At 36.3% G+C, this 15,583-nt stretch overlaps 1 protein-coding gene across 3 annotated transcripts in view; it reads right to left on the reverse strand.

Annotated features, from left to right (window-relative positions):
- The window catches only part of PRDM9 (PR/SET domain 9), an 84,833-nt gene that overhangs the window by 35,549 nt on the left and 33,701 nt on the right, over window positions 1-15,583 (reverse strand). The window lies entirely within an intron of this gene.

A 15,583-nucleotide genomic window follows, 5' to 3' on the forward strand; every position in this document is an offset into this window, starting at 1 on the left:
AGGACCCCACCCTCTGTGGAGCCCAGAGTGTTTGGTGCAGGAGTGTCTGCTATGGAGCACAGGCAGGGACACCCATCCCCCCAAGGCTTATCATGCTCCTCTAGGAAGGTTTAGTTTTGGAATGACTGTTGAACCTGAACAGGGCAGTAGAGGTCTTGCCCATGGGATGGGGCCAGTCTGATCTGAGGACGCCCCCATCTGCTGTCCTCTCCTGGGGCCTCAGCCTAGCTGCTTCCATGTGCAGTGCATCCTAGGACATCTAACCAGGGTGTTTCTTGGGGGCCCTCATCATAACTCGTTGGCTGGTAAACCACGCTTGACCATTGGAAAGCTCCAGCAGAGTGGCCCCTGCCAATGTTCACCAGGCCACCCACACTCTCCCTCCACAACAACCTCCCCCACACCTTGCTGGCACACACTCGCCCAAGGCCATCACCCACTGATATTACCCATGCCTGCATACACACACATGCAATTAGCTTCCTCTCACCAGTGGGCACACAAGCGCCACTCTGCACAACTCCTGCCACTACGAGATGATCACATCCCAAAGAGCCCCTACTCCATGACATGTGGGGACCCAGCTGCCATAGCTGGTACCAACAGGGAACAAACCCTAAAAATTCTGCCTCACTTGTGCTGACATGCAGCTGCAGCAAAGTGTGCACAGACACTGGCAACCCTGTCCTCACCTGCACCGTGCCCCCACCACACCACCAGTGCAAGCACACGGGAACACTGCAGCTCTGCTTCCCAGGTGACCACCCACCCAGTCAACACACATGCACAACTGCTGCACTGCTGTGGCTGCTGGCATGCACAAGTGAGAACAGATCCCACTGCCAGTGGGTGACAAAGCCCTTTAGCCATCATCACCCATCAGACTGCTGTGGCCAGCAGATTGGAAACACCTCGGATCTTCCAGTGCAGCATGTTTTTAAATTCAAGGGGCCAGATAACAAAGCTGGGACTCCGTGCCAATCCCCGAGAGTTAGAGTACATATTCCAGGAGTGCTGTGCTGAATCTTGGCCCCCTAAAATCTTTCAGAAATGGGGCCAGTCAACTGAACCCACCATATACCACAATCAAACCTCCAAGTGCACCAAAGAAGATAAAAGAAAAAAAAAAAACACACTCAAAGGACAACATAAAAGACTGAAGGAACACCAGGCCACAAAGATGAGAAAGAAACAGTACAAGAACTCTGAAAACTTGCAAAGCCAGACTGTCTTCTCACCTCCAGGCAATGACACTAGTTCCTCAGCAATGGTCCTTAACAATTAAAATGAATGAAGCAATAGAAATAGAATTCATAATATAAACAGAAAAAAGCTCATCAAGAATCAGGATGAAGTCTAAACTCAATCGAAAGACTTTAAGAATATAATAAAATGATCAGGAGATGAAAGAGAAAATGGTCATTTTTCAGAAAGAACCAAACTGATCTGATACTGCTTACAAACTTACTTCAAGAATTGCATAACACAATTGCAAGCATTAACAGCAGAATTGACCAAGCTGAGGAACTTCAGAGCTAGAAGACCGGTTGTCCAAAATAACTCAGACCAAAATAAAGAAAAAGCAATGAAGAAGAAAGAAAAACCTTCAAGAAATATGGAATTACGTAAAGAGACCAAATCTATGACATTGGCATCTCTGAAAGAGAGAGACAGCAAGCAACTTGGAAAAAAGACTTTTAGGAAATTGTCCATGAAAATTTCGCTAACCTTACTAGAGAGGCCAACATTCAAATTTAGGAAATGCAGACAACACCTGAGAGATGCCATTCAAGATGGCCATACCCAAGACACATTGGCATGAAATTTTTCACATTTGAAATTTAAAAAAAAAAAATGTTATGTGAAGCTAGATAAAAGAGGCAGGTCACTTTCAGAAGGAACACCCCTAGGCTAACAGCAGAACTTTCAGTAGAAACCCTACAAGCCAGAAGAGATTGAGACCCTACATTTAGCTTATTAAAAAAATAAATTCCACCCAAGAATTTCATATCCAGTCATACAAGCTTAATAATCAAAGAAGAAATATAATCCTTTTCAGACAGGTAGATTTTGAAATAATTCATTACCATTCAACCTGTCTTACAAGAGGTCCTTAAGGAAGTGCTAAATATGGAAAGACCATTATTGACCACCACAAAAATGCGCTTACATACATAGAGCATTGCCACTATAAAGCAACCCCACAATCAAGTCTGCACAAAAACCAGCTAACAACATAATGGCAAGATCAAATCTGCATATGTTAATATTAACCTTGAATGTAAATGGGATATATGCTTCAATTAAAAGGCACAGAGTAGCATATTGGATAAAGAAGCAAGACTCAAGAGATCCATTTCACATGCAATGATACCCATAGGCTCAAAGTAAAGGGATGAAGAAAAATCTGCCAACCAAACAGAAAACAGAAAAGAGCAGAAGTTGATATTCTAATTTTAGAAAAAAACCAGACTTTTAGCCATGATCAAAAAAGACAAAAAGAGGAGCATTACATAAAAGTGAAGTGTTCAACTGAACAGTAAGATCTAAATATCCTAAATATATATTCACCCAACACAGGAGCACCCAGATTCATAAAGTAAGTTCTTAGAGACCTATGAAGAGACTTATATAACCGCATAATAATAGTGGGAGACTTCACCACCACACTGACAATATTAGACAGATCATATAGGCAGAAAGCTAACAAAGATAGCTGGGACCTAAACTTGATATTTGACCAAATGGACTTAGGAGACATCTACAGAACTCTCTATTCAAAACCAACACATTACATACGTTCTTCTTTTTTCGCATATAGAAAATACTCTAAAGTCCACCACACAATCAAACATAAAACAATTCTCTAAAAATTAAAAAAAAAACTAAAATAACACCAAACAAACTCTCAGACCACAGTGCAACAAAAATAGAAATCAATACTAAGAAAATTGCTCAAAACCATTGCGTTGCATGGAAATCAAACAACCTGCCCCTGAATAACTTCTCAGTAAGTAATGAAATTGAGGGAGAAATCAAGAAGTTATCTGAAACTAATGAGAACAAAGATACAACATACCAGAATCTCTAGGACACAGGTAAAGCAGTGTTTAGAGGGAAACATTTAACTCTAAACACACACATCAAAAAGTTAGAAAGATCCCGGCCGGGCGCGGTGGCTCACGCCTGTAATCCCAGCACTTTGGGAGGCTAAGGCGGGCGGATCACGACATCAGGAGATCGAGACCACCCTGGCTAAGATGGTGAAACCCCGTCTCTACTAAAAATACAAAAAACTTAGCCGGGCGTCTTGGCGGGCTCCTGCAGTCCCAGCTACTTGGGAGGCTGAGGCAGGAGAATGGCGTGAACCCGGGAGGCGGAGCTTGCAGTGAGCCGAGATTGCGCCACTGCACTCCAGCCTGGGCGGCAGAGCGAGACTCCTTCTCAAAAAAAAAAAAAAAAAAAAAAGTTAGAAAGATCCCAAATTACCAACTTAACATTAAAACTAGAGAAACTGGAGAAACAAGAGCAACCCAGCCCCAAAGCTAGTAGGAGAAAAGAAATAACCTAAATCAGAACTGAAGTGAAGGAAATTGTGATATGAAAGAAAAACCATAAGAAAGGCCAATGAATCCAGTAGTTGGTTCTTTGAACGACTAATACGATAGATAGACCACTAGCTAGACTAATAAAGAAAAGACAGAGCAAGACTCCATCTCAAAAAAGAAAAAAAGAAAAAGAAAAAGAAAAACAGAATAACCAAATAAACACAATCATAAATGACAAAGGGCACATTACCATCAACCCCATAGAAATAAAAACACCCTCAGAGGCTACTATGAGCACCTCTTTGTACACAAACTAGAAAACCTAGAAGAGGTGGATACATTCCTCAAAATGTACAACCTTCCATGATCGAACCAGCAGGAAACTGAATCCCTGAATAGACCAACAACAAGTTCTGAAATTGAATCTGTAATAATAAGCCTACGGACCAGAAAAAGCTCAGGACCACATGGGTTTATAGCTTAATTCTTCAAAACATAAAGAGCTAGTATCATTCACACTGAAACTATTCCAAAAAATTGAGAAGATACTCCTCTGTAATTCATTCATTGACGCCAACATCACCTTGATACCAAAACTTGGCAAAGACACAAGAAAAAGAAAAAAAACTTAAGGCCAATAACCCTGAGGAACACTGATGCAAAAATCCTCAACAAAATACTTGCAACCAGAATCCAGCAGCACATCAAAACGCTAATCCACTAAAATTAAGTAGTCTTTATCCTGAGATTCAACATTGTTTTAACTCACATAAGTCTATAGACATGATATATCACACAAACAGAACTAAAAACAAAAACTACCTGATAACTTCAATAGACTTAAAAAAGCCTTTTGATAAAATTTAGCATCCCTTCATATTAAAAACCCTCAATGAACTAAGCATTGAAGGAACATACCTCAACATAGCAACAATCATCTATAACAAACCCACAGCCAACATCAAACTGAATGTGAAAAAGCTGGAAGCATTCCCCTTGAGAACAGGAACAATCCAAGGATGCCCAGTCTCACCACTCCCATAAAATATATACTGGAAATCTTAGCCAGAGCAATCAGGCAAGAGAAAGAAATAAAAGTTATCCAAAATAGAAAGAGAGAAAGTCAAACTGTCTCTGTTTTTACACAATATGATTTCATACTTAGAAAACTGAATAGTTTCTGCCCAAAAGCTCATAGATTTGATAAACAAGTTCAGCAAAGTTTTGGGATATAAATCAATATACAAAAATTAGCATTTCTATACACCAACAACATCCAAGCTGAAAGTAAAATCAAGACTGTAATCTGGTTCACTATAGCCACAAAAAGAATAAAATAGCTAGGGATACAACTAACTAAGGAGGAGAAAGATCTCTATAATGGGAATTATAAAATGTTGCTCAAAGAAATCAGAGCTAACATAAATAAATGGAAAAATATTTAATGCTCATGGATAGGAATAATCAACATTGTTAAAATGGCCATACTGCCCAAAGCAATTTACAGATTCAGTGTTTTTCCTCTCAAACTACCAGTGATATTTTTCATAGAATTAGGAAAAAAAATATTTTAAAATGTATATCAAACCAAATAAGATCCTGGATACTCAAGGCAATCCTAAGCAAAAAGAAAAAAGCTGGAGCCATCATGCTACCTGACTTCAAACTATACCACAAGGCTACAGTAACCAAGACAGCATGGTACTGGTACAAACACAGACACATAAATCAATGGAATAGAATAGAAAGCCCAGAAATAATGTTATACACCTACAACCATCTGATTTTCTACAACATTGACAAAAACAAGCAATGGGGAAAAGAATCCCTATTCAATAAATGATGTTGGGATAACTGGCTAAACATATGCAGAAGATTGAAACTGAATCCCTTCCTTACACCATATACAAAAAACAAAACAAACTAAACCACAAGATGGATTAGAGACTTAATAGTAAAATCTAAATCTATAAAAACCCAGGAAGGTAATCTTTGAAATATTATTCTAGACATAGGCCCTAGCAAAAATTTTATGATGAAGATACCAGAAGCAATTGCTACAAAAACAAAAATTGACAAAAGGGACCGAATTAAACTAAAGAGTTTCAGCAGATCAAAAGAAACTAACAGAGTAAACAGGCAATCTGTATGATGGGAGAAAATATTTTCAAATTATGCCTCTCACAAAGGTGTAATATCCAGAATCTACGGGAACTTAAATAAATTAACTAGCAAAAACAATCCCATTAAAAAGTGGACAAAGAGCACAGACACTTTTCTTTTTTTTTTTGAGACAGAGTCAGTCCATGACCCAAGCTGAAGTGCAGTGGCTTGATATCGACTCACTGCACTGCAACCTCAGCCTCCTGGGTTCAAGCAATTCTCCTGACTCAGCCTCCTGAGTAGCTAGGATTACAGGCACACGCCACCACACTCGGCTCTTCTTTTGTTTTTTGTAATTTTTTTTGTTTTTTATTTGTAGTAGAGACGGGGTTTAGCCATGTTAGCCAGGCTGGTCTCAAACTCCTGACCTCAAGTGATCCACCCGCCTTGGCCTCCCAAAATGCTGGGATTATAGGCATGAGCCACCACGCCCAGCCAGGAACAGATGCTTTTCAAAAGAAGACATACCCATGGCCAACAAGCACATGAAACAATGTTCAACATCACTAGTCATCAGAGCAACACAAATGAAAACCACAATGAGATACCATCTCATACTAGTCAGAATGACTATTATTAAAATGTCAAAAAATTACAGATGGCAAGTTTATGGGAATAAGGAATGCTTATACTGCTGGTGGGAATGTAAATTAGTTTAGCCATTGTAGAAAGCAGTTTTTGGAGATTTCTCAAAGAACTTAAAACAGAACTACTATTTGACCCAGCAATCATATACCCAAAGGACCATAAATTGTTCTACCATCAAGACATGCATGCATATGTGCATCACAGCACTAGTCACAATAGTGAAGACATGGAATCAACCTAGATTCCCATCAACAGTGGAATGGTTAAAGAAAATGTCATACCATATACATCATGGAATACTATATGGCCAGGAAAATAATGAAATCATGTTCTTGGAAGCCATACAAATGGCGCTAGAGGCCATTATCCTAAGTGAATTAATGCAGAAACAGTAAATCAAATACTGCATGCTCTCACTTATAAGTGGGATTTTAACCTTGAGTACACATGGACCCAAAGAAGAGATCAACAGACACTGGGTTGACTTGAGTGGAGGGTGTTAGAGGGTAAGGATCAAGAAACTACCTATTGGGTACTATGCTTATTGCCTGGGTGATAAAATAGTCTGTACACCAAACCTCCATTACATGCAATTTACCTATGTAACAAACGTACACGTATACCCCTGAACCTAAAATAAAAGTTAGAGACAAAAAAGATTATGTAGCCTTGATATAATGTGGTGAAAATACCACTTTATCTCTGTGGTCTTCCTCTGGAAAACACATTATTGCAGTGTATAGTTTCCCAGGGCGGCTAAATTCCTAAGAATTGAGTGTTTTAAAATAAGAGGAACTTATTCTCTTACAATTCTGGAGGCTAGATGTTTCAATAAGTTTTACTGGATTGAAATCCAGGTGTCCATAGGGCAGTACTTTCTTCAGGAGCCTAGTAGATAATCTGTTTTTTGCCTCTTTCATCTTCTGGTGGCTGCAGCATTCCTTTGCTTGTGGCTACACAGCTCCTATCTCTGCCTCTGTCTCCTCGTCTTCTATGTGTATAATGTCTCCATCTTATCTCTCCTAAAGAACATTTGTTATTGGATTTAGGTCCAAATAAATAATTCAGGATAATCTCCTTATGTCAGTGTTCTTAACTAAATGATATCTTTAAAAACTTTTTGTAGGAAGGTAATATTTTTATGTTCCAGTCATTGGAAACTGATATCTTTTGGTTTTTTTTTTTTTTTTTTTTTTGAGACAGCATCTCACTCTGTCACCCAGGCTAGAGTGCAGTAGTGCAATCCTGACTCACTGCAGCCTCCAACTCCCAGGATCAGGTGATCCTTCCACTTCAGCCTCCCAAGGATCTTGTACTACAGGCAAGTGTCACTACGCTTGGCAAATTTTTGTAGAGATGGGGTTTTGCCATGTTGCCCAGGCTGGTCTCGAACTCCTGAACTCAAGTGATGTGCCCATCTCAGCCTTCCAAGTGCTAGAATTACAGGCATGGACCACCAATGCATGGCCTGGGTGGTCATTATTAAATCTACTACCAAAAGTCTAACATGAGTGAAACATTTAAAAGATCTCAATTGAAAACACTCTCAGTAATCTACCAGTCATCAAGGTCATCAAAAATAAGAAAAGTCTGTGAAACTGTCACAACCAAGAGGAGACTGAGGACACACGACTACTAGATATAATGTAATATCCTGATTGTGATCTTGAAAAAATAACAACAAAAAAAGACATTAGGAAAAATGTGAAAATTCTGATTAAAATATGGATTTTAGTTAACAATGATGTAGAAATATTGTTTCATTGTTTATGACAAATTTACTATAATTATTTAAATAATTATAAAAAACTGGGTATGGATATATGAAAACTATACTATTTTTGTAATTATTCTGCAAATATAAAAATGTTCTAGTAATACTTATTAAAATAAAAAATTGTATTTAAATTTTCAAAAATTGAATCAGCATTTACAAGTATACTGGCTGTTTCTTGCAGGACTGCTATGAAACTATGTAGAACAGTAGCATGTGTTAGATGCCCTGCTTCTCTTTTGCCTTCTTCCCGCTGCAGCCCGCTCTCAGTGTGACAGCAGGAATTGTGACTAGTACGGTCTTACTGACTCACCATTGCCCCATATAGCCTTGTGTACAGAGGTGAAACATAATAATAAATGACAGGGAAAAGAAGTGAGAGTAGCTAAGAGAATGCAATTTTCTCAAATTGGATTACTAACCAGTGATAAATGAAGACATATGGACATTTTTTCCATCAACATAAATTGTGTCATCCTTTTAAATATAGGCCTTATAAATATAATATGTAGAATAAAATTATCAAATTTAAATGTAAAACTCTTGGTTGTAAAATAGTGATGATGCACTGCACATATATACATAAAATGAAAATGGGTACTGTTTATATGTTTCTTAATATTGTTATAGAAATAGATATTATAAATAAAATTTTCTCAAGATTCATAAAGGGGTTGAGATTTATTTGTACCTGCAAACTAATGAGTGAGCCACCTACAATAACAGTATTATGAATGCTGACAGAAGACACGGGACTCACGGGTCAGAGATAAATGAATTTATCATTCTTTACAATAGCAGTAGCCAGAGTATTAGTATTTGTACCAGTTCCTCAAGATTTAGTTTCCTCAGTTTCTCCCACTGATATGAAGAGAACAAAATGATAACAGAATGAATATAGTTACATATATTCAGAGAGACAGAGAGAAAAAAATTTTTGTAAGGACTTTGCTTACATTATTATGGAAACTGACAGATCCCAAGAACTGCAGGGTGCATTGGAAGGCTTGAGATTCAGGAGAAATGGTGTAGTTCTATCCCAAAAACTGGCAGGATCAATACTCAAGACGAGCCAATGTTTCAGTTCAAGTCAAAGGCAGAGAAAAAGCTGATGTCCCAATTCAAAGGTAGCTAGAGAATTTTCCTCTTAAACATCATTTTAGTTCTATTTAGTGCCTCAACTGATGAGATGAAGTGTTCCCACATTAGGGAGGGCAATCTACTTTACTCAGTATATCAATTCAAATGTTAATCTCAGCCAGAAATACTCTCACGGACACACCCAGAATAATATTTAATCAGATACAGTCATGCATAGCATAGCGATGTTTCAGTCTAGGATGAATTGCACATCCAACAGTGGTCCCGTAAGTTTATAAGACCATATTTTTACCAGAACTTTTCTGTGTTTAGACACACAAATATTTATAAATGTGTTACAATTGCCTACAGTATTGACTGCAGTAACACGCTGTTCAGATTTGTAGCCCAGGAGCAATAGGCTATACCATATAGGCCAGGTGTGCAGTAGGCTGCACCATCTAGGTTTGGTGATTATACTCTATAATGTTCACACAAAAATGGAATTGCCTAACAATGCATTTCTCAGAAGGTATCTCCATCATTAAATGGTGCATGACTGTATCTGGACACCCCATGGCACCGCTGAGTTGACATATAAAATTAACTGTCACAGGCTGTCAGCCTTCCTGAATTTGGCTCCAAAGGAGATATTAAGCTAATTTGACAAGTAAGCCTGTTATTGCCTCTAGTGGAGACACGATCTCTAATTTCAAGGCAGCTGTTGCCAAACACATCCTTGAAATGATGGTCTAGACCAAAGGCAGGCACTATCTCTGCTCACAAGACATGCAAAAATACAAGAGATTATGGAGAATTGTTTACCAACAAATTTGAGATCTTCTTGTCTCCATAACTAAAAATATCCAAATGGACAAGTATTTTATACGTGTAATGGAATGCTTTTGGCATTTGATTTGATGAGGTTAGAAGTACAAACTTACATACGTAGGAGAGATTGGGGAAAGTGCTTCCCAAACTACATATGCAAGTAATGATATAAGTTGTAAAAGTTTTAAAATTTGCCAGCAATTCCACACATAAACGTGAATATAGAACCATGGCTATGAAGAAGTGATTTGCCAGAACATTACAGAACTTAATTTTGAAACCCAGTTTTAGGTAAATTGTTCCCATAGTGTGGTATAAAAATACTTCATCATTTTTACTTGTACATAGTTTAATAGAAAGAATATCCAGTTAATATTACATAAATATTTTATGTTTCATTTGTATTAGATAATGAACAAATTAGGTCAGGTTGATGAATGTGTTCATTTTTCCAAATTATCTTCCTGAAAAATAAAAACAACAAACCAATAAGCCTTCTCCTAATAATACCTAAATTAAAAATAGTGAAGATTTCTTCACATCTTTAAGGGATACTTATTTATGTCTTTAAAGAATACCAGTCTCTCAACAGGTTTTGAAAGATCCATCAGCAAATTCACAATAGAGCAACATTTTTGTTAGAATTTATTTGAAGCTAATTTTCAAATTAACATTTTACTTTCTTACATACAGTATATTGCCTGCCAACTCTAAATTATAAAAACATTATTTTATTTTTATATAAATATATTCTCCAATACTATTGGCAATAAAAATAAATATACTAACTATAATGAAACATATTTCATTATTACCTGAGGTCCACATTTTTTTAAGGAAAAACCATCCAATTTACTACATAAAGCATGATAAAAACTTTCATGAAGACATCCCCAAAGTTATTTTCTTTTACACATTTATGAGCCATTACTCCTTGCTTTTTATTATTACTTTTTATATATGCGTGAAATCATAGTAAAATAGGATTATGGTTTGTATATTTGGAACATTGCATAATTGTATAATCCTGTATGTACACAGTACTGTGTACCAAGAAAGTGTATTGCAACTAATATTTTTAACCCAAAATTATATTGTAGATATATCTTTGATGAAGAAAACAGCTGCAATCCATTCATTTTCATTGTTACATTGTAACCTACTTTATGAATTCACCTCATTATATGAATCTGTTCTTCTGACAACAGACATTTGGTATGGTTCTACTACCTGTCATAACAAACGACATCTCTAAAAACATACTTGTATGCATATTAATGCACACGAGCAGTGATTTCTCTAGAGCTTATACCTAGGATACTTATTGCAGAGAATTAATTTACATGCATCTTTAATTTTACAAGCTAAATTCAAAGTGATCTCCAGATAGTTATAACAATTTACCAGCAGGGAGCAAGCATTTCCATATTCCTATATTCTTTCCAGTACCTAGAATTGCCTGGATTTTTAAAAATCTTTGACCAAGCTGTTATGCTCAACTTTTATATTTTATTTGCCATTTTTTATTCTTTTCTAAAACAATTGTTAGTTGTTTCTTAAACTTAACTCTCCAGGGCCCACATAAAACATTTCTACTATAACATGATGTTTTTCTCTCTCTAGAATGCTTTATGAGGATTTTTAAGTTATTTGTTAAATATATGATACTAGTATTATGCATGCATCAAAACTTTCATATTTTGAGAAATTTTATTTCATATTTTAAGAAGAATGATAATACTATTATTCATCATTCAGATTTAAATACTTTAAATATGTCCTAAAAAATTATGGAGCAAAGCTGGGCATGGTGGCTCATGCCCGCAATCCTAGCAATTTGGCAGACCAAGGCTTGAGGATCATTTGAAGTCAAGAGTTTCAGAACAGCCGGGATGGCAAAGTAAGACAACAACTCTACAAAGAAAAAACAAAAAACTAATTAAAAAATTAAAAAATTAGATGGGCATTGTGTCACATGCCTGTAGTCTTAGCTTCTTGGGAGGCAGAGGCGGGAGGATCACTTGAGCCCAGAAGTTTGATACTACAGTGAGGTATGATGGCTTCACTGCACTCCAGCCGAGGGAGTGTGCTATTCTATTTCATTATTTCCTTATATACCAATCTAATTTATCCATTCATAGCCTATTCTGATTACTTGTTCATATGAGGTCCTCCTCTTGTTTTATTTTGTATTTTTATTTTTGTTCTTATGTTTCCAACATTTACTCAATCTTCATGCTATAAATACTGAACTTGACAGTATCTTTGCAAATTATGTAGTATTCTCTTTAAAATAAAAATAATCTACAGCAATAGTCCATCATCCCAACCCTACTCTTTTACTAATTTTGTGATTCACCCTTGTGATATGCTTTCCTCTATCTGTCCAATCTATCTCTATCTATGTATCTCTATCTCATCTATCTATCTACCTATGTATCTATTTAGGTATTTAAAAAGAGAGAGAGAGGAAGAGATAGTTTGTAAATCTTACAATTATCTCCAATTCCTTGTCTTGCAAAATATGTTACAATAAAATAATCCTGTATTTCTCCTTATGAGAATTTTCTAGGATATGTATTAGAGATCAATACATCTGGATCAAATGGCAAAAATACATTTTATTTTATTAGAATAAATGAAACATCAACCCACATTCCATTCATACACTAAATATTTATAAGTACCCTACTATGTTCCAGGCATAATTATTAGTGCTAGGAATACTTCTGGAACAAATATTCTTAAAAAGAAAGAAACTGCTTTAGGAAGACTCACATATTAATAAGTGTATAAAAACATTAAACATAATTAAGTTTCAATATTTATTATAATGTTACAAGAGCCATAAAAAGTAGTAGAGAAGGTTTTGGAAGTCCTGGAATATAAGAGGAAGCGTGTTCATATTATGCCTCCTATAGTTTGACCGGAGACTTGATGGATTCATGCTGATATATGGAAGGGGAACATTCCTGGCACATGGAACAGACATTTCAAAAGCCCTGTGGTGGAAATATAGCTTAATGTTCAAATGACAGATATAAGCTGATGTGGCTGAAGCAGAGTGACCCAATGTAGAAGTGAAATACAAGAATACTGGAGAAGGTGGAAGAATGTGTGGAGCCTTGTAGGCTTTTACTTAGAAAGACATGAAGAGTCACTGGTGGAGTTCGAGCAGAAAAGTTACATCTTCTGACTCTTCTATCAACAACATCAATAAAGCTGCTGTGTTGAGAATATGTTGTACAATGAAGATGGTGGATATAGGAGAATGCAATAGGAGGCCATTTTAATAGTAGAGGAATAAAATCATTGTAGCATGGAAAGTATGATTTTAGTAGAAAATGGAAAGTGATTAAATTCTAAATATATTTCAAAATTTGATCCAAGAGAATCTTCGAAAGATGTAATGTGGGGTATCAGAAAAATATGACTCGAATATTTTTGAGCAGTAACTAAAGAAAGACCAATGAATAGTGCATATATTGCAGAGTGTGTGAAGAGGGTTGAAGAAGTTAACTTTTGGGTATGCTAACTTTGAGATTACTGCAGATGCCCCTTCATTTATGATGGGATTATTTCTCAAAAAGTCTATTGTAAGTTGAAAATATCATAAGTGGAAAATACATTTAACACACCTAACCTAACGAACACTATAGCCTAGCCTAGCCTAAATTAAACATACTCAGAACACGTCTATTAGTCTACAGTTAGACGATATTATCTACCACAAACCTATTTTCTAATAAAGTGTTGAGTAGCTCATGTAATTTATTGAATACTGTACTAAAAGCAAAAAACAGAATGGTTATGGGTACCCATAGTACAAGTTCTACTGAACATGTATCACTTTCACACCATCATAAAATCAAAACATCATAAACTGAACAGTTGTAAATCTCTACTAGCCATACACATAGAGATCTAAAATTAGAAAGTGAATATATATATATATATATATATATATATCCTGAATTCAGGAAGAGATCCCATAGATCATTTAAATATGTGAGCCATTAGTAAAAAGACAGTACTTAAAGCAAAGGATTAGATGAGATTACAGAGGCAAAGTACCTAGATAGAGAATATAGGAGGTCCAAAGATTGAACATTGAGGTAATCCCAAATGAAAAGGATGAAGTTTGCCAGCAAACAAAATAGCCATTGAGACTGAAAGAAAAGTACGTGTGTGTTGTCTTGGACACACTCTAACAAAAAACTGCTGATAAATAGAGTAAAACATGGACTAAGAAACAATGACTGGATTAAGAATGTGCATCAGCAGTACACATGAATTTGCATTGCCCTACTTTCTCACAAGCATATTGTGGACAATCTGATTTTTAAAAATTATTTAGTGCTGTTTATAATCGTGATCTTTCATTGCTAATGAGTTTGATAATTTTTTCATAATGTCATAAGATCATTTCCCTCGTTCTAGCACAGAAACCCTAAATTTTGATTTAATTCAGTATATCAATATATACCTTCTATTTCACACTTTTTGCGTCTTGTATTTTTTTTAAAAATGCTGTCCAAAATTTATTTTATCTGTTGTATTAGTATGTTTTCGTGCTGCTGATAAAGACATACCCAAGACTGGGTAATTTATAACAAAAAAGAGATTTAACGGACTCATGGTTCCACATAACTGAAGAGGCCTCACAATCATGGCAGAAGGTGAAAGGCATGTCTTACACGGAGGCAGGCAAAGACAGAATGAGAGCCAAGCAAAAGTAGAAACCCTTTATAAAATTATCAGCTATTGTGCGACTTATTCACTACCACGAGAACAGTGTAGGGGAAACCACCTCCGTGATTCAATTAGCTCCCTCTGGATTCCTCCTATGACACATGGGAATTATGGGACACATTAGTTTGAAATGAGATTTGGGTGGGGACACAGCCAAACCATATTACCTGTCCATATTTAATTATTATTACACTAGTAACCCAACCTTCATTTGAGGTGTAAAATCCAACCTACTTTTCTCTTTACTGAGAACCATTTTTGATAATGACATCTCTTAAATAATTCACTCTTATTAATTTGTGCACTTTTAATTTTATGTTAGATTCTCACATATGCATAGTTTTCTTTGGTATTCTCTATTCTGTTCTGTTGGTCTATTTTTCTTTTCCTGTGCCAATACCACATTGTTTTTCATTGATATACTTTTACAGTATTTCTTAATATCTTATATACAGAGTCCACAATTTTTGCTCTATTTCAAAATTGACTTAACTATTCATAGACATTTCCTCAAATATAATTTTGTACCAAGTTCCCAGGGTTAATTTTGGTGACATGTATATTGTTTATGGACTGATGCTGTGACAGAAAATAGAATCTTGGGACCCCAAACTCACTATGCCAAGGGAAAGTTAAGCTTGGGAACTGAGTCATGCAACACTGCCTTCCTTTTCTTCCCAAATAGCTGTAATTTTACAACCCTGTGTCACAGCCCCATCCATAAGCCATGTTCCCACAACACAGAAGGCCACATAACTCCCCAGATGGGCTCCCTCACAAATTGCTTGGAAGGAAATGCCTCGAACTTTGCTTAAATCAACCTCTATCAATTAAGACACCTGCTCCA

The sequence above is a fragment of the Pan troglodytes genome, chromosome 4 (genome assembly GCF_028858775.2).
Source record: "Pan troglodytes isolate AG18354 chromosome 4, NHGRI_mPanTro3-v2.0_pri, whole genome shotgun sequence".
Classification (NCBI taxonomy): domain Eukaryota; kingdom Metazoa; phylum Chordata; class Mammalia; order Primates; family Hominidae; genus Pan; species Pan troglodytes.